Source organism: Leuciscus leuciscus, assembly GCF_965113295.1.
Source record: "Leuciscus leuciscus genome assembly, chromosome: 12".
In the NCBI taxonomy this organism is placed as follows: domain Eukaryota; kingdom Metazoa; phylum Chordata; class Actinopteri; order Cypriniformes; family Leuciscidae; genus Leuciscus; species Leuciscus leuciscus.
Window position 1 is genome coordinate 32978690 of NC_138736.1, and position 19554 is coordinate 32998243.

At 37.8% G+C, this 19554-nt stretch overlaps 1 long non-coding RNA gene across 2 annotated transcripts; it reads left to right on the forward strand.

Annotated features, from left to right (window-relative positions):
* The first annotated feature begins 496 nt into the window (after window positions 1-496).
* LOC309511217 lies at window positions 497-13919 on the forward strand. 2 transcript variants are annotated; one of them, XR_014210526.1, is made up of 3 exons: window positions 497-690; window positions 958-9051; window positions 9792-13907. It is a non-coding gene; the product is annotated as an uncharacterized lncRNA (long non-coding RNA). The 2 variants fall into 2 exon arrangements; XR_014210527.1 differs by lacking the exon at window positions 497-690 and having other exon boundaries at window positions 713-6976; window positions 7113-9051; window positions 9792-13919.
* Window positions 13920-19554: the final 5635 nt, after the last annotated feature.

Below are 19554 nucleotides of genomic sequence, written 5' to 3' on the forward strand. Positions count from 1 at the left end.
TGGTTCTTGCTGAAGCTCAAACGTGCTGCGTAACACGAGAATGAACCTCATTGGTTCTTGCTGAAGCTCAAACGTGCTGTGTAACACGAGAATGAACCTCATTGGTTCTTGCTGAAGCTGAAACGTGCTGCGTAACACCAGAATGAACCTCATTGGTTCTTGCTGAAGCTCAAACGTGCTGCGTAACACGAGAATGAACCTCATTGGTTCTTGCAGAAGCTCAAACGTGCTGTGTAACACGAGAATGAACCTCATTGGTTCTTGCTGAAGCTCAAACGTGCTGTGTAACACGAGAATGAACCTCATTGGTTCTTGCTGAAGCTCAAACGTGCTGCGTAACACGAGAATGAACCTCATTGGTTCTTGCTAAAGCTCAAACGTGCTGTGTAACACGAGAATGAACCTCATTGGTTCTTGCTGAAGCTCAAACGTGCTGCGTAACACGAGAATGAACCTCATTGGTTCTTGCTAAAGCTCAAACGTGCTGTGTAACACGAGAATGAACCTCATTGGTTCTTGCAGAAGCTCAAACGTGTTGTGTAACACCAGAATGAACCTCATTGGTTCTTGCTGAAGCTCAAACGTGCTGTGTAACACGAGAATGAACCTCATTGGTTCTTGCTGAAGCTCAAACGTGCTGCGTAACACCAGAATGAACCTCATTGGTTCTTGCTGAAGCTCAAACGTGCTGTGTAACACGAGAATGAACCTCATTATTTCTTGCAGAAGCTCAAACGTGCTGCGTAACACGAGAATGAACCTCATTGGTTCTTGCAGAAGCTCAAACGTGCTGCGTAACACGATAATGAACCTCACTGGTTCTTGCAGAAGCTCAAACGTCCTGCATAACACGAGAATGAACCTCATTGGTTCTTGCAGAAGCTCAAACGTCCTGCATAACACGAGAATGAACCTCATTGGTTCTTGCAGAAGCTCAAACGTGCTGCGTAACACGAGAATGACCCTCATTGGTTCTTGCACGTCAAGTGAACATGCTTGAGCTTCTGCAGCTGATGTGTTGATGAATGTTTATATGTGAATAAAATCCAAAATTCAATCTGTTCATCACATAAAGTGATCGTGTCGTCAATTCATGTGGATTAGAGAATTACAATCTCTCTATGAACATTTTGAAGCATCAAAGAAGTTGTAGTTGCGTAGCTGTCAGAGGAGGGACAGAAATCGCTCCGATTTCATCAAAAAAAATCTTCATTTGGATTCCGAAGATCTTACGGGTCTGGAACGACATGAGGGGGAGTAATTGACTGTTCGCAAAGACCCGCCCCCTTTAGTTACTGTTGCTATGTCCGACAAGCCATGCCGTGAAAAATATATCGCGTAGCAAATAGTCAAATCCACCGATGTGAATCTACTAATTTTCCTGACTGCTTTGTTGGACATAAATGGCGGATTATGATTGGTCAGATCTCCTGTAAATCTAACTCCCTGCTAACCCTTTAAAACTGTCCCTAATTTAACTAAGGCTTTCTCCTGGTTTAATCTAAGCCCTGTCTGTGAATCCAGGCCATAGTGTTTTTAACTGAGACTATTTATAAAGCTTAGAAACGTGTTTCCTTTTGGCACTGAATCCAAGTTCAATGCTAATGCATGACTTTTTCCTCCCACATAAAATATTCTGAGCCATTTGAAAGAAAAATAGTCAGGTGTCTAGGAAAAAATCTTATATTTTAGCTTTGATGGAATTGAACATTTGCAAAAAGGTTTCAAATTCCTAATCCTTGATTGAAGAAATTCTGTAATGCTGAATTTGTGCAGAGTTAGCAACCCTGTTAAAGGTGCATTAGGAGCCATTTGTTGAAAGTGGAGGTGGAAAGTGTTTTGTGAGAGCATTCATTCATAATAAAGGGGATCCTTTGTAATTGTTATTTAGAGAAGTAAGAAAATGGCTTTTGCGAGCCGTGTGGGAGTGAGTCATTAATTAACTTTCAGCAGCCTAATGAAAGACCTCTAAGGAAAGAAACACACTAATGAGATTAACAACGGTGTAAATAAATTAACTTCAGCACAGCCCTATCAGTCACCATTGCCGCTGACACCAATTGCTGTTGTTTAGCAAAATCACTTCAAGTCAGTCTGTTCTACGGTCTGTTATCATTGCCCTTCTATTGGCCTTTTCTGTATTTTAATAGTGATTTCAAATATGAGCAAAAGCACTCGCTTGTAAGGTTTATGATTGCACAGCCATATTCACTGAATAGATGGTAAAATGTACCATCTCTGTCACATCACAATGCCTATTTGTACTCGCAAAGCTATCAATAAATTGACTTATGTAAGAGTGAGACTTAAATTAAGCAAAATGAAAACAGGTTTTGTGTGGATTGTCGAAATGTAGGAAAGGCTATAAAGCAGAAAACTGGACCGAAATGACATCTTTAAATTGCTCTCCTCATCTACAGCGGCCACAATTTCAGCTTCATTACCACACCTCTTACCCCTTAAATTATATTATAGAAATGACAGGACAGAAAATGTAAAGTAAACCCAATACAGTTTGTAACATTTTGTAAAAGTGCCGATATTCAGACGAACTCATCGATTTTAGGCTGCTCACGATTCATCAATGCGTTTGTTTTACTTTTTTATTTAGATACATTTAGAAGATGACATATGAAAGGTTAGGTTCGTCTTTTATAATATACAGGTTTTTATCTAGTCTGTCCCAAATTGTAGTACATTTGAAAAGGTCAAAGGTGCTTGGATGGCATATCATATTCAGGTGGATTATTCTGCACTTCCTTTTTGGGCTATAACTGGCTTGCTTCATCCAAATGTACAAAATCAGTGCAGTATGTACTCTTCATACTTTGTAGTAGTATGCAAATTGGTCTCATCTAACATTAGCACTCCTTAGTGTTTGAGAAGGCTGCTGCTTAAACTACAAAAAAATACATATTCATTGATTCATGAGTTCAGAGTTGAATGAGTTAACCATCATCACCTCGCTAAGTCATTATTGGTGTAGTTCGCGTGGACTCTTGGCTCTTCCTAATAAAAATGCCATGCGTGGTTGTATGTCATTTTAAATTCTGCACATTTTCATTCAGAGTAACGCTCTGATCGTGACCCCAGATCACACCTCGACAATCTGTTCTTGATGAATGAATTTATTGTTGCTGATCTTGTAGCTCTCGCCCATCAGTATTTTATTCTCAAACCACTGAACTCCAGACAGAGAAATGGAGATGCATTTGTTATTGTACGCATCAGAGAATATCTTTCAAACATTTATTTGAAAAAGAATAGCATGAATATATCTCGAAGATAATGTTGTTTATGACAGTATATTCGTTTAGAGGAAATCGGGAAAATTATAAAGACATTGCAGTGAAAAATGTCAGTTTGATGTTTTTTGAGACGACGCAATTATAGGCTGTAAATGACAGATATAATGGAGATATATCAAAATTATTCAGTCAGAAATGATGCTTTCTATGATGAATGTTCATCTTGTAAGTGTTTTAATTTGCTTCTCTCTTATGACTAGGTTCTTGTGAAAACAAACAGACTGTCAGCAGGATTTCAGATCCACCAGAAAAGACCTGAATGATCATGATCATTTGTTGTACCTGTTGAATCCTCTAATTCAGTGGTTCTCAACCTTTTAAACTCCAAAGTTGTCTAAAACAAAATTCAAAGGCTCCATGGAACAGAAACCATGGGTTCTGTGTTTGTTACAGCAGAATCTCGGAGATCTCCAATAGATTTATTAGCAGAAGTTATTACTCCTCTACCTGCGCGTGACGTCATTTATCGACACTCCTACATTGTTGAACCAATGTGGTTCAAATGACAGAAGTGTGACCATGTTACTATGGTTTTGGGAGACAGTCGTGACTAGTTGGTTAGTTTCTTCAACAATTAATCGTACTATGGTAGTAATTCAGCGAGTTACATTGTTGTACGGGAAACACACCCCTGGTTGAGAACCACTGGTCTTATGCATACACAAAGCTTAAAATAAGTGTTAAAGGGATACTCCACTTTAAAATGAAAACTCTGTCATCATATACTCACCCTCATGTTGTTTCATACCTGTATGAATTTCTTTCTTCTGCTGAACAGAAAGGAAGATATTTTAGAAGAATATCAGTAACCAGACAGTTTCTGGTCCCATTGACTTCCATAGTAGGAAAAAAAATATACTATGGAGGTCAATGAGACCAGATACTGTCTGGTTACTGATATTCTTCTAAAATATCTTCCTTTCTGTTCAGCAGAAGAAAGAAATTCATACAGGTATGAAACAACATGAGGGTGAGTATATGATGACAGAGTTTTCATTTTAAAGTGGAGTATCCCTTTAAAGCTTAAAGTGTAGCTGGAGTACAAGCTTTTGTAAGCCTTCAGTGATAATAAGTCACAGTCTTGTGCTCTTCTGTCTGATGATTTTGTTTACCAAGCAACAACCAACCTTTGGGGTTTATCAAGCATTACGGAAAAAAGAAAAGAAAAAAAGTGCCATGGTAACTACACTTTCTGCCAAAAATCCATAGTAACTGCATTTATTTTCATTACTAGAACACCAGGGCTACATTTTTACATTAAGTTTTACTAAGGTAAATTATGGATTCTTATGTGAATTCTGGGTATTACTAAGATGTTCTGGTTGGTTTAAGGTGTTGTTTACTGGCCAAAGCCCTCCCTAAAGTCTGTAGATATGGATCAAGTTCATCTTTCAATACAAGGCCAGAAACATGTTAATTAACTTGCTTAAGATTCTGGTTACACTTTATTTTAAGGTGACGTAGTTACATTGTAATGACTTAAATAATTATGGAGTAATATTAACTACATGTAGCCTACTTATAGAGTTAGGGTTTGATTTAGGGTTACTTAGTTTATTGTAATTATGCATAGTTTAAGACAAGTCAAGTCAAGTTTATTTGTATAGCGCTTTTCACAATACAGATTGTATCAAAGCAGCTTCACAGTATTAAATTAAAATAATACAACAAAGTTTGTTTCAAGAGGAATTTATTGATTGATAAAATAAAATAAAATATCCCCAAAATATCCCCAACTGAGCAAGCCAAAGGCAACAGTGGCAAGGAACCGAAAAACTCCATCAAGTGACCTAATGGTGTCCTAAAACTCCATCAGGTGACCTAATGGAGAAAAGAAAAACCTTGGGAGAACCCAGGCTCAGTCGGGGGCCAGTTCTCCTCTGGCATTTATGAGCTAGAGGACGGATTGTAGTTTGAACTGTAGGATTATATGAATGCCTGGCTGAAGAGATGCGACTTTAATCTAGTTTTAAACTGGGAGAGCGAGTCTGAGCAACGAACAGTATCAGGAAGACTATTCCAGAGTTTTGGAGCCAAATGTGAAAATGCTCTCCCTAGTTTACTGTTATTACTATACATGTAACTACATCACCTTAAAATAAAGTTTTACCGAGATTCTCTTTAAACTATTGCTTTGTCACAAATTTTGTTGACCTGATAATAAAACCTTACTGTAAAAAACAGGTTATTGAAATACCCGATATAACACTGAGACTGCATCATTTGGTTATGAAACACATTTTACCTGCACACACTGATCCCTGCATTCATGTACTCAAGTGTTTTGTCATTAGGTGCAAATTCAAATCCCTAATCCTAGCTATGGGCAATGGTAGTGGAGATTTAATTCAATTAATAACACTGTGGGGTTTTTTTTTTGTGGATGCTATGGTTACAAAGGTAAAAATAAAATACAAAATAATGGTAAAAAGTCATCATAATATTATGGCAACTCGACAAACAACTACTTAAGAAAAAAGTTGAGACACAAGATTAAATGTACTTTCTTTCTCATTCTCTAGTGGCGACAGAGGCTGATGGCAGAAAGAGAAGGATCATAGGTTATCAGGCGATTTGTAAGAACATGCTCCGGTAGTAAAAATAAATCCATCGTTGTTTAAATCAACAAAGCAGCGTCTCAGATATGTGACCCTGCATCACAAAACCAGTCACAAGTCGCACGGGTATATTTGTGGCAATAGCCAACAATACATTGTATCGGTCAAAATTAGCGATTTTTATTTTATGCCAAGAATCATTAGGATATTAAGTAAAGATCATGTTCCACAGAGGATATTTTGTAAATTTCCTACCGTAAATATATCAAACATTTATTTTTGTGAGTGAATGCAGAACAACCGCCAACATAAATGGACAACTTTAAAGATGATTTCTCTCAATGTTTCTTTTTATTTATTTTTTTTTTTTTTTTACCCTCAGATTCCTGATTATTTTTTTTTTTATTATTATTTTTTTGCATCTCGGCCAAGTATGGTCAAATCCTAACAAACCATACATCAATGGAAAACTTATTTATTCAGCTTTCAGAAAAATTGCCCCATGTGACTGGTTTTGTGGTCCAGGGTCACATATATTTCACTGATACGGGATTCGAATGCGGAGCTGTGGATTACAGTGGAAAAACATCAACAAAAGCCCTCATATCTAAGATCTCTCATACCCTTGGGGATGTTTGTCTTTTGTACATCGTTCATTAATTTCATTCACATTGACTGCGGAAATTACACCTGTATCGGTGACCATGAGGCCTTTCATTTTAAGCTGGTGTTTTCTGCACGGCGGTCGATGGTACGGGACGATATCATCGGCTTAACTTGATCTGTTCATTCAATACGAAAGGATTCACAAAGCGAGACTGACAGAAGAACACACATATTTCTTTGTTTTTATTTTCATTTTGCGTGTCATTGTCTTTGCTGTACATATGCTTGCGGGGGTGGCTAGCGACGTCCATCGCCAGAGCGTTGCGAAATGGCCATCTGTCTGCAATGTCTGTCAATACACACAATCCAATAAGAAAGGCAATGTAATTCACAGGAGGCCTTTCACACCTCTAGACTCCAAAGGGTGCGCAGACACGCCGCAGGTTTGGATCGTGTCACTAAGCCGCCATTCATCCTCTGAACGTGTGCGCGGCATGATAGCGGGTATTTAGCACTCATAAAACCAATCCTGTTATGTGGATTTGTCTGTTGTTCTGATTCATTCTCATTATCTCTCTCCCACATTACTTTCATGTTCACTGTACTTGGTTTATTGTTTGCGTTTCTGTTTTTTTCCCAGGTCTGTTGGGATGGATTGTAGGCTAATTCCTCCCCGTTCATGTTCCTCACCCTTTCGACAGCTGTTTGGATCCCTGGAGGAAGTTCACCTGTAACTCCTGTTACACAGCATCGAATAGGGCTCTACAACATCTGCTCAGCCACTGCAATACTTCTGACAATAGTGATTTTAAAGTAGGATTTCAAATAACAACTATAAGACATGAGAAGCTGCATTAACGTGTTTTTATAGTTATGAATTATTGTTGAGCCTAAAGTATCTTAGCCATGATAAAACCACTGTAATGCACAGGCTCAAGAAGCTTATTGCATTTGCAAAATAGTGGCCACTCACAGCAATTTAATAAATAACATTATTATTTACGTTTACATAAAATATTTATATAATTTACAAGATTATTGTCAAAGTAGTTTTCACCGCAAAGTAATTGTTCATTAGCTGTATGCAATATTAATGTCAAATAGGAACAAAAATAGTTGTCAGCGACAAACAAATGGACAGGTTTTTTGCATGCCAATTAAATTAAAAAAATTATTGATCAAATTATATTTTCATTGACTTAAATTATATGGCATTTTAGTAAAATTAATGGATATGACAAAACAAAATATTAACTAAAGTTGGCACATTTCCCCACCAGAGTTTTTGTTGTTGTTGTATGAATATGAATATCTGAACATGCAATAAATCAAAAGAAAGAACTGAGCCTCTGCTTTTAAACAAAAAAAAGCCCCTTTTATTCTAGCATCATGCTTTTTATAATTTTTTCAACACTTGGATAAATGTGGATAAGTTTAATAAAAAAGCAACATTGAGCAAAAAGCTGATAAAAACTTGTTTTTGTCAAAGACTACATCCAGATTGGATTCAGAACCCCCAAAGCTTCCACAGTCCTATATCTCATCCTGGACATTTCATTCTGTAACATTAGGCAGTTTTGATTTATATGCTGTATAAGGTTGATGATTGCGTTATCACTTACGCTTGCTTATGTTATCGCTTGTTTCTGCTTCTTTCGTCTGTGTTTTTGATCCAGAGATCTGTACTCTTTCAAAAGATGTGTAATAGCGTTCCCTATCGGGAAAACACAGAAAACCGGAAATTTCCTTCAATGGCAGGAAAGCGTTGTCATAAATGACGGAAATTAATATTAAATTGAACTGTGGTACAGTCACATTTAGGTGTTTACTGTAGGTTGGTTCGCTCTTCTTCAGGTAATGCTAACGGCTAACAAACTTGGCTTCTTTGAGTACTTTAAAATAACTGGATATCAAGCATGCTAGTTTTACCAAACTTGCTTTATATTCATGTGCATTGAATAGCAAAGTGGTTTACTTCATTTAGAAGTAATTGTGACATTGCTGGTAAGTTTCTTTTTTTTCACTTATGCCCTGATCTGGGCAATAAGAGCATTTTTCCTCACGATTCCCTGTTTACGTGTCACTTAACACACTCGGGCTGTCATTTTGTCTTGTCATAATAACCTTCTGAATTTTCCTCTAAGGGCTAGCCTGCATGCTCATAATTTAACATAAAATGCAATTTCAAGTGATTATTGGCATGTATTTATTTATTTTTAAATGGAGTTCCCAATGAACGGTGTGGACACAAAGCACATATTTGGCACTTTTTTTTTTTTTTTGGAAAGAAACTGAATTAAGTTGATTAATGAAAATTAAAGCTGCTTTTACCAGCCATATATTTTGGCTATAAACAGACAAAACCGTGTCACTATTCAGATGTTGTGTTATAATAAAGTGTGACCCCTTTATTCATAACTCGAGTGACTAATCAATGTTCATTTCTTAAGATTCTTGTCTAAGTCTTTGATTTGTTTGTTGCAGGTATAACTGTAGAATTAAGATCCGTCTCGAGTGATCTGATCAGAAGTGGACGGCACGACAGGTGCGATCGCTGAAATGTGAACCCACATTTGGAGGTACGCTGGAGATGCATGAAATCTGAACAGAAATCTGTCTCGCCTGACCACGTGTGATCAGATCACTCGAGGTGGATTTTAATCCCAGGTGTAAACAGGGCACACGGCTTATCTCCAGCATCCTCTCATCCGTTACCAGTGTCTGGAGTGCAGGCTCTGTTTGTTTCTGTCCAAGCCTGTCAGAGCAAGCATGCTGCCGTTCTTCACAAAGCCATTGCAGGATGTAGGAGAGAGCAGAGAAAATACTGTGACACAATCACAGCCAATCAGAACATGATTGATGTTTAAAGCGTATTCACATCATGCCAGGATTACAGGCATGAATAACAGCAGTTAGTCCCTGCTGGTAGATGCCAAAATTACCCCATTATGCAGGCAAAAGGCATGTTTTATTAATGACCATTCAAAAGTAGGTCTGTATGGAGAAAATACAACGGAATACATCTCTCATGCTGCATTTATTTGATAAAAAGATATGTGAAATATGATCACAAATTATTCTGGTCTTCAGTGTCACATTATCCTTCAGAAATCATTCTAATATGCTGATTTGATGCTCAAGACAAGTTTACTATTGTAACTATACTAACTGTGTGAAATAGACTTGTATTTTTCACTGTTTGTGGCAAGGAGCCACATATAGAGTGATTAGTCGCATGACATTTATGGCTTAAAAAAAAAAAGGGATAAAATGGTGGCCAGCTGAGCAATTGTTATGAATGGGAATGCTTATTTTCCAGGTATATTAGAACTCCTCAGAAGAGAGGCTGTTAGAAGTCCAGACAGAAGCCATGTTTGAGGGTCACACAAAAATACCACAGAAAAGGTAAAGACCTCCATCTTTGTGTTGCCTCAAGCTTCCTTACAGTATCTGTTCCAGCCTACAGCAAACTCTTCATCTGGTCATGCTTCAAGATCAACATGCAGGCAGGTTTTCATGCAACGCTACGAGCTGTGCTAGAAGTCATTTCCTGTCATCTGAGATAGGGACCATCACTGCCATATGCAACAAGCACACTTCACCCAGTCAGGCACGGATGCAAAGGATTGTGGAGGAAATACAGGAGTGGACAGAAGGAACAACACTGGCCCATAAGTAAGTGTCCACTCAACATTTAGTTGCCATGGCAGCAGTAATTTAACTAATGACGGAGTGAAATAAGAGATTATGATTAAGGTCACTTCATAACAATATGACAGCAGCCTTATTCACAGGCCGCAGAGAGCTCATTTGTTGGCAGAATTGCTTACAGAGTGATGGCTTTGAGTGTCATTTCACATGTATGGAGGTCAGTCAATAATGGTCTTGTGTCAGTCACATTATAAATTATACTAATGATAATGCCATTACTAATGATTACAGTTGCTGTGACACAAACATTATGCAGTCATCTGAGCAGATACTTGCAGTATACGCAGTGGTGAACAATGTACAAAAATCCTGTACTTGATTTAAAAAAAGCATTGCAGTACTTTTAAGTGCTTATTTTAAGCATGCAAAAGTATTTACTTTTGAGTGTACACTGCCGTTCAAAAGTTTTGGATCTGTGTCTTTTAAAAGTGGCTATTATGCTCACCAAGGTTGCATTTGTTTGATCAAATTGATATTTTAATATATTAATAGGTGTAATTTATGTGATGCAAAGCTGAATTTTCAGCATCATTACTCCAGTCTTCAGTGTCACATGATCCTTCAGAAATCATTGTAATATGATGATTTGCTACTCAAGAAACATTTCTTATCAATGTTGAACAGTTGTGCTGCTTAATATTTTTGTGGAAACCATGATACATTTTTTTCCGGATTCTTTGATGAATAGAAAGTTCAAAAGAACAGCATTTATTTGAAATAGAAATCTCTTGTAACATTGTATTGTCTTTTGATGCATCCTTGCTAGAAGTATTAATAAAATAAAATTAAATTAAAAACCTTACTGACCCCAAACTTTTGAACAGTGGCGTAGTCAAATATCAAAAGTCAGAAGTTCTTATTTATAAGGACATTGTTCTTTTTTTCATCATGTTCGTCTTGTTTTTTTCATGCTTTAAAAAGTATTAAAATAAACATTTTCTAAAATAAAATTAATTGTGCAAGAATTTTATGGACCATTTTAATTGTGCTATATATTTTTTTTTTACAGCCATCAACTCCTTTGCATTCCATGGAAGCAAGAAACTCAAACAGTTTTGGAACAACACAAGGTTAAAGGTTAAGAAGTAAACGATGATATGACCATTTTTGGTTGAACTCTCCTTTTAGGTGTTTTGCTCAAGACCACATTTCCTAATAGCTCATAGCTTGCAGGGTTTGCAACCTTTTGGTTACCAACACGGTGTACAAATGCAGTTTATCACTCCACCAGCATGACTCACACCTCCTTTGGCCTAGTTACACGGCACTAATAACCTGCGACAGATTTGAGGTCTAATCGAGTTTAAACTTGCTGCTCATCCCACAATGCATCTCCTTCAGCCACCCACACAAACTTCCGCTCATACACACTCAGTTGGCCGCTGCAGATAAACATTGGCAGGGCTAGCTGAACCAGGCTGGCCATGCAGACAAGACTGCAACAGGCCAGGCAAGCGCCCATAAATTATGGTGTGCAAGCGGAAGTAATAGCACAAGCAAAACGACTCATTAACTCTGATAGCAGGGGGTTTCTGATTGCACCAGTGCAATACTGCGGCCCGACGCTGGGTGTGCACGTGTCACTGACACCGTGTCCTCTAGCGGATGTGTTTTGAAGGGCAATAAGAGAAGAAAAAAGATGAGTGGTGTAATAGAGCCCGTGTCTATGAAAGTGTCTATGAAATAATGGCAAGCCGGAGGATCGGTCAGGCTTCTCAATGAGAAATAATCCTAACTGGTTTATAGTCCATTTCTTTAGTCACATTAAATGAGAGAGCCGTAATGAACTTGTGATTAGCTATTAAACAAGTCAGACGCATTATTTTCCCAGTCAAAGCTGCTGAATTAGACTGTAAAAGTCCTTTTGCAGCTTTTCCTAAGATGGCTGTGGCAGAATAATTGCAATGGCACAAACCACATCTTTGTTGTGCTGATGCAAGAGTTTGCAAAAAGATTTAATTATTTACTTTAGCTTCAAGCATTACATATAGTGCACTGAAAATTACTATTGACACGCTGTGCACAGTGCACATTTAAGCGATGTCCTCTCTGTTGGTATGTTTCTATGCTCGCTCTGCTCTCGTTCACTCGGCCTTAAGGGATTTAAAGAGCTTCTAATGCAATTTTAACATATCTACAAAAGATGCATGGGTTTGGAGAGCTATACGCCATTGTTCATTCTAGTTCGGTCTGTGATCAATCTTTCCCTTGCTACAAGCATCTACTGCTTCACTCCCTTTTACGTCAAGGTCAGAAGGAGCATGTTAGTCTCAGGGTGAGATTGAAAGAGAGAGAATTAAAAAATAGTTTGGCCTGATGTCTTAGTAATGAGTCATATACCTTAAAGTGATAGCTCCCCCACAAATGAAAATGGTGTATGATTTTATTTCTACAGTGGGACCACAAAAGTAAACATTTTGAAGATGAATTTCATGCTTGTTTTCATGCAATTACAGTGAACAGAAATTGTCAGAGAATAATGAATAACATTTTAAAGGTACAGTGTGACTTTTTTTTTTTTTTCAAATAATTTTAAGGTGCTTTTGTGACCTAAAAGCTTCAGTGACTATTCATTGTAATTGCATGGAAAACAGTCTTCGATACTGACGTCTCCTTTTGTGTGGTACAGAAGAAAAGTGAATAAATGACTACAAAATGTTCATTTTTGGGTGAAATATTCCTTCAACTGTGGATTGAAAAAGCTTCACCTGGAGGCTGAGGAGATGATTCACTTCCTGTGAAAGTATTTTTGTTTATTTGTTTTTATTCATGTGGGATACAGCACACATGCTGTGTTATAAGTTTATATCTGATTTCCTTGTGTGTGTGTCAGTGAGCCAAACTCAATTATTTTATTGCTGCTGTTGCATCACGTGTATGTTTATTTCTGAGCCCCTTCTTTCCACCTCCATGCACATGTTCATAAAGATTCTCTCTCACTTTTTATACCTGTCTTTTATGTATTTGTCACATCAACTTTACATTTACACTGAGCTGCTTTTGTCCACATTTGCACCTTGGCTGCTTATGGCAGAATTGTGTTAATAAACTCAGATCTCCTCGTCCTACTCATCCAAAACCAATGAACACACAGCGGCAGTGGCAGAGGGAGAGATGAAGAAGAGATGTAGTGGAGCGTAACGCATCCAGTCGTCCTGTGGCCCGCAGCAACACTCGTCACACTACCCACTGCCAAAGCACATGATGGCTCCTGGAAACCGCTCCACTGCCTCTCCCGCTCGTCCAGTTAGCTGCTGCTGTACATCATCTCTATCCTGCTTTCTTATTGTTATTAAGAAACTTTTGTGTTTTGTTGTTGTTGTCAAGTTACTATTATTAGTACTATTATTACTATCTCCAGATTGATGAAGAGAGACCAATGGACCAATCTGACAGAGGACACCAAAGTCCATAGACCCTCCATGCTCGACAAGTGAAAGTGACGTGATGGCCACCCACACTAGCATGCAGAGGAATTTGTCCTCTGCATTTAACCCATCCAAGTTAGTGCACACACATTAGGAGCAGTGAGTAGTGAACACACACACACACACACACACACACACACACTGCAAGGTAGTGACATACACACCAAAAGCAGCCATTTTGCTGTAGCGCCCGGAGAGCGATTGGGGGTTAGGTGCATTGCTCAAGGGCGCCGCAGTCATTTCCTGCTTGTATTGAGAATAGAACCCGAAACCTTCGGGTTACCAGTCTGACTCTCTAACCATTAGGCCACGACTGTCTAAACAGCTTGCCGCTTGCAGGCAGGGCTCATCCACGGATATGAACCTGGGATGTCTTGACAAGAAAGTAGACTTTTTTTGGTGAAACATTTTTACACAAAATTTGTTATTACATTTTAAAGCTGTGAAATCAAATAAATATACTGTATGAATTGAGTAAATGCAAGTAAAAAAATTAAGTAAATCTGAGTAATTGCATCTGGTACATTAACAAATAAAATTTAGTAGAAATAATTCAACATTTAAACAGTTAAAAACCAATATTTGAGTAATATTAACTGTTTTAATTTATGAGTAATATTAACTTTTTTCATTTCTTCTAAACCTTTGTAAAATAGTATTCCATACAACCACCAGTACACATGACATTGGCCTTTATGCTCAATGAGTACAGCAATACAGAATATTTTACACCCTTTTAACATGTATACAATATTGCCTACATTTAAACTCATTTAACAAACATTTTAGAAGTACAAATGAAACATTTAAACATTCAGGTAGCCTAATTCAAGTGTAATCAACCAGTCTGTTATCCAATTTCCACCGGATCAGCGCTGGTTCTCGTGCCGGAGACGGACTTGTAACTTCAAGTCCGCCTACCTGCGTTTCACTTATAGCCGAAAGACACTGCGAGCTACTGACTCCATAAACTGGCAATAAACAAACAGTGCACAGTTCTGAGAACATTTTATCATCCAAATGAATTATATTCATTATCATTAGGAATAAAGTTGTGTGTTTTATGCAAGGCGTTTCAATCACGCGAAAAGACAGGCGCAACTCTTGTTTAGGTGTCACATTATGCCTCTGTATGTTATTTTGCATTTAATAAAATGATTTAAAGCACAGTAATGATTTTATAGATAAAATAAAACATACACAAACCTGAATTTCACAGAGAAAATGCACCAATTCTGCGACGCTGAGAAGAGAGAACCGTTCTGGACTGGAGAGAATTCAAACAGGAGGGGTACATTGTTTTAAATGAGTAAACAATTTTATTATTAATTAATGAATAATATTGATTTGAATTAATATTTTTGATTCTTGAAACAGATCAGTTTAATTCTCCATTCTCAAATATCTTGCTAGAAATTTCACAAATACATTAAGGCCCGGTTTCACAGACAGGGCTTAGACTAAGCCAGGATTAGACCATAGATCAATTAGGACATTTAAGTAATTTTTATAAACATGCTTAGAAAAAAACATTACCGATGTGCATCTTAAAACTAAAAAGGCACTGATATATTTTTAAGATCAGTCAGTGCAAGTTTATTTCAGTGGAAACAGCTCAGACTTACATTTTAGTCTAGGACTAGTCTTAAGCCCTGTCTGTGAAACCAGGGGCCTGTACCATGAAGGTAGCTGAACAAACTCGGGGTTACAGGATTAGTTTTGAGTTGACAAAACCAAACCGATGCAATCAGGCTTTATTGGTACCATGATGCAGCTCATCAACTTTCTCTGTCAACTCAGGCTTTGATCCTCAAGCTATGATTACTCCACACGCGCGTGCACATAAAAGAGTGACGTCGACACTGAACAACCAATCGCGGGTAGAGCGAGAGAGAGATATTTTTCCGCGGAGGAGCAAGAGATAATCATTCAGAATTACGATGAATTTAAATATGTATTTCAAGCTCGAAACAATACGGTCTCTGCTGCCAAAGCAAGAGAAGACTGTTGGAGAAAGATTGCTGATTGTTAATGTGTAAGTTAAACAAATACGTTCTATATTTATGTAAAATTATGTATGTATGTACAGTATGTGTAGCCTATATGTGTAATATAGCCTATAGCCTATTTTTAAAATATATAAAAAATTATACATGCACATTTTTTATATATTATAAAAATAGACTATATTACACATAGGCTACACATACATATACATAATTTTACATAAATATAGAACGTATTTGTACTACTAAGAAAGCTAGGGAATCCTATCATAAGATTAACAGAATAATAATAAAGATTAAAAATAATTCTTAACATGTATTATATTGTATAGTACATTTGTGCAATTTGCTTTTAAAAAAAAAAATATTTGATAAAAGCCCTCTTTTATGGACATGGCCGATAAATGTCCGGGGAACACTATTAATGAAACTATGCATGTACTCCTGCAGAGCGAGGACCACCTTACCATGAATGGTTCGACAAACCGTGTTTTCCCCTATAGCTTCTGTGCGTCACCCACCGTGCAGGAATGTACCACTTGCAACAAAAAAAACGCAACGCAATACCATTTGCGGTACAGTAAGTGCATGAATTCGACGTGTTAAATTCTTTATGTGCGGCTCAAGAAGTTCGTAAAGATAAGACATTCCTTCCGCGGAAAATCTGTATCTTTCATACAAGTAACTATCAGGAAAGGCAAGGGGATTTTGTCTGGCTAAAAACTCTTTCTCTACGAAGTGCTCGTCTAACAATTTGCGCTGAGATGTCACAGGATTTGGAAGAAAAGGTGAAGTCATTGCAACAGACACTGGGAATAAGTTACGTCACCTATATGTTTCTTTGCTCTCAGCTGATTGGTCAAACTTCAGTCTGAGATCTTGAATCCAGAACATAACCTGCCCCGGAGCAGGCTAGCCGTGCAGCGTAAGATACCATGGCAACGAACACCGATTCAAGCCGAGCTACTTTCATAGTACCTAAAACCCAGGGTTGGCGGAAACTAAACTGAAACATAGCTGGCTAGCCACCTAATCCAGCTTCATGGTACAGGCCCCTGGGGTATGTGTATTATAAATAAATAATTGGTTAGTCAAATACTAAATTCTTTTAGTGAAAAAAACTTAAATATAACTGTAAATTTTAGATAAAATTAACTGTTGGATTTTTTGTCAATTATTTTGGTATGTTTAACTCAAACATTCAAGTAAACGATATTCAGAGATTTTATTAAGTTAATAAAGTTAAAGGTATAGCGGAGGATGTTTTACTTCCTGGTGGGTAACCTATACTATTGGTCCTCCTAATTGTCAATCATTCTGGTGAATCAATCAAACTTTTCAAAAAGTGGAGAGGGCGGGTCTTAACTAAAATTTGGAAAGATCCTCCGCTATACCTTTAAATATTACTGTAATATTTACTAAGCCACAGAATTATTTTTTAGAGCCTTCCACTTGCAATACCTCCGTCACATCCTGGGCATTACCTGACAGGACAAGATCCTCAACTGAACAGTCGTTGAGAGAGCAGGGATCTCTTCCAGGTTTACCCTTCTCAAACAGAGACGCATGTGATTGCTGGGTCATGTTGTCCGCATAGACGATGGGCGCATCTCCTGTATGGCGTGCTGTCACAAGGAACGCGAGCAACAGGCAGACCCCACCTGAGGTGTAAAGACGTTTGCAAAAGAGATCTCAAGGCCCTCGGAATCGACTACCGCCGCAGACAGACTTCAGTGGAGACAGGCTTTGCTGAAAGCTCTCTCCAACTTCAAGGAGATGTTTAATCAGCAGACTGAGGCAAAGCAGCTATGGAGGAAGGCCAGGAGCCAAACTATCCAACCTGCCTCAGAGTTCACCTACAGGTTCTGCAGCAGAGACTGACACTCCCAAATTGGACTTTCGTGTGTCACAACCGACACTGCACCAGTGACCCTCTTCCGACGTGATCCATGGTCATAAAAATCTTTCTGAGAGTGATTCCAACAATATCGTTCCTTTGTGTTATTTCAGTTGTGATTTGGACTTCCCTATTTTCATAGAATTAGAATGATTATCAGAACTGTATAGTTATCGTTCTTAGTGTGAACGGCCTTTTACAATTATTAAAATTTTATTTACACAAAATAATTTATGGTTATTTTAGTCTTGATTCTCTGTTTGTGTCTTCTGATACGCTTCAAAACTCGAATTGTTTTAAACTCTTTCTCTACTGCCGTTTTTTTTTTTTTTTTTTTTGCCAGACACTGCCTGCATTTTTGATAATTTTTTCATACAATTTTCATGGCCACCAGAATATCTGAACATGCAATACATCAGCTTCACATATTCAGATATCAAATCTAGCTTCATGCCTTCTTTTTGTAAAATCAACACTTAAATGTTGACTGACTACAATGAAAGACTACAACTTATGCTTCTATCGTTTTTTTTTTGTTGTTTTTTTGATTCTGTAGGTATGTGGACAGACAAATTATTTATCGCTGGAATCTTATCGTATCGTTTCTGGTTAGGACACGGTGTTTAGTCTTTATAGCTGTCATCTGAAACAGAATCTTTTATTTAAAAGCCTTTATTTCTGTTTTCCGAGCATTCAATGAAGGTCAGCCATGAAAAGCAAGGCCATAGCAGGATAAAAACTCAACCGTCTTGGCAATGGGATGGAGGGCTGGTGGTGCTTGCTGAATAGTAAGGTCGCATTTTGACCTATATGTGGTCATCGCTGTGTGACTCAAAAAGGAGCTTGACCTTCGCTGGCTCTCTCACTCCAGGCTGAAACCTCTGTTCTGTGTGTTGCGTATGCCGTGCACACAACGCATTGCTTCAAAATCTGCCCTGCAGCAGCACCAACTCACCACGACCCATCATCCTCCACAACCATTGGCATGAACGAATGTGCAAAGCCACATCCATACCACTGTCATTACTGTACAATACTTCCTCACTCAATAGTGTTGAGGACTTGACTAATGTAACCATATTTTTTAGTAGTGTGGAGATAATCTAAGTAGTGTGGTAGCTCGACAAAACGATATATGGCTGAAAATGACAAATGCTAGTGTATTTTGTTATATAATTTACAAAATACTAAATTATATACTACTGTTCATTACTGTATTCAGTTAAATGAATATATTAGGGTATATTCTATCTTAATTTATTTGAACTGTTTATCAATTTTCTATTCAAATGATCTATTTCAGCATCTGTATATAATGCTGTCACTCTAATTGTTAATTCGCTGTAAAACCTTAATTGTTTGTGTCCCAGAAAACTGATTCAATTATAAATGATATCATCTGATAGTTTTGTATTTAAAACGTTATCGCGCTCTTAAGAGAATGTAGATATTTGCTTCCCTTTTTTTTCAAAAGCTTTGCAGTAGTTTAACTACTTTAAAATGTGAGTAGCTTTACAACCATTCAGGGGAAACATTCAAGGCAACAACACTGTCAGAGAAGAGTTTAAACTTCACATGACTGTAAATCTGCATTTCTAAAGTTTGCTTTCAAATATTGTTTCTATGCAAATTTCTATTTGCAATTCACACTTACTGTATTTAAGACAGTGCTGCTTTTGCTTTCATCTTCCATTTTCTTTCTTCATCTGCTTCAGTGGTTAGTGTGGGAAGCCTTTCCAGCAGAATATTCACTTGCGGAAGTGCAAACCCTCTGGCCTTCTGCATGTAGCATGTGTTGTCACAGGCTGGCAGAACATTCATGCCCACACAATGGAAAGAAACCCCTCCAGTTGCACCTGTGCTACCTGGCCTTCCAGTCAATGTCCAACCTAGTCCAACACAAAACACCAGATGCTGGTGCGTGTGCTGTGTGTTGGAAGGTCTAGAGTAGTCATTCTCAACTGGTGGGTATATGTTGCGAGTATTTAATGGTTTATTGCATTTCTTATTATTATCAATGTTGAAAACAATTGTGCTGCT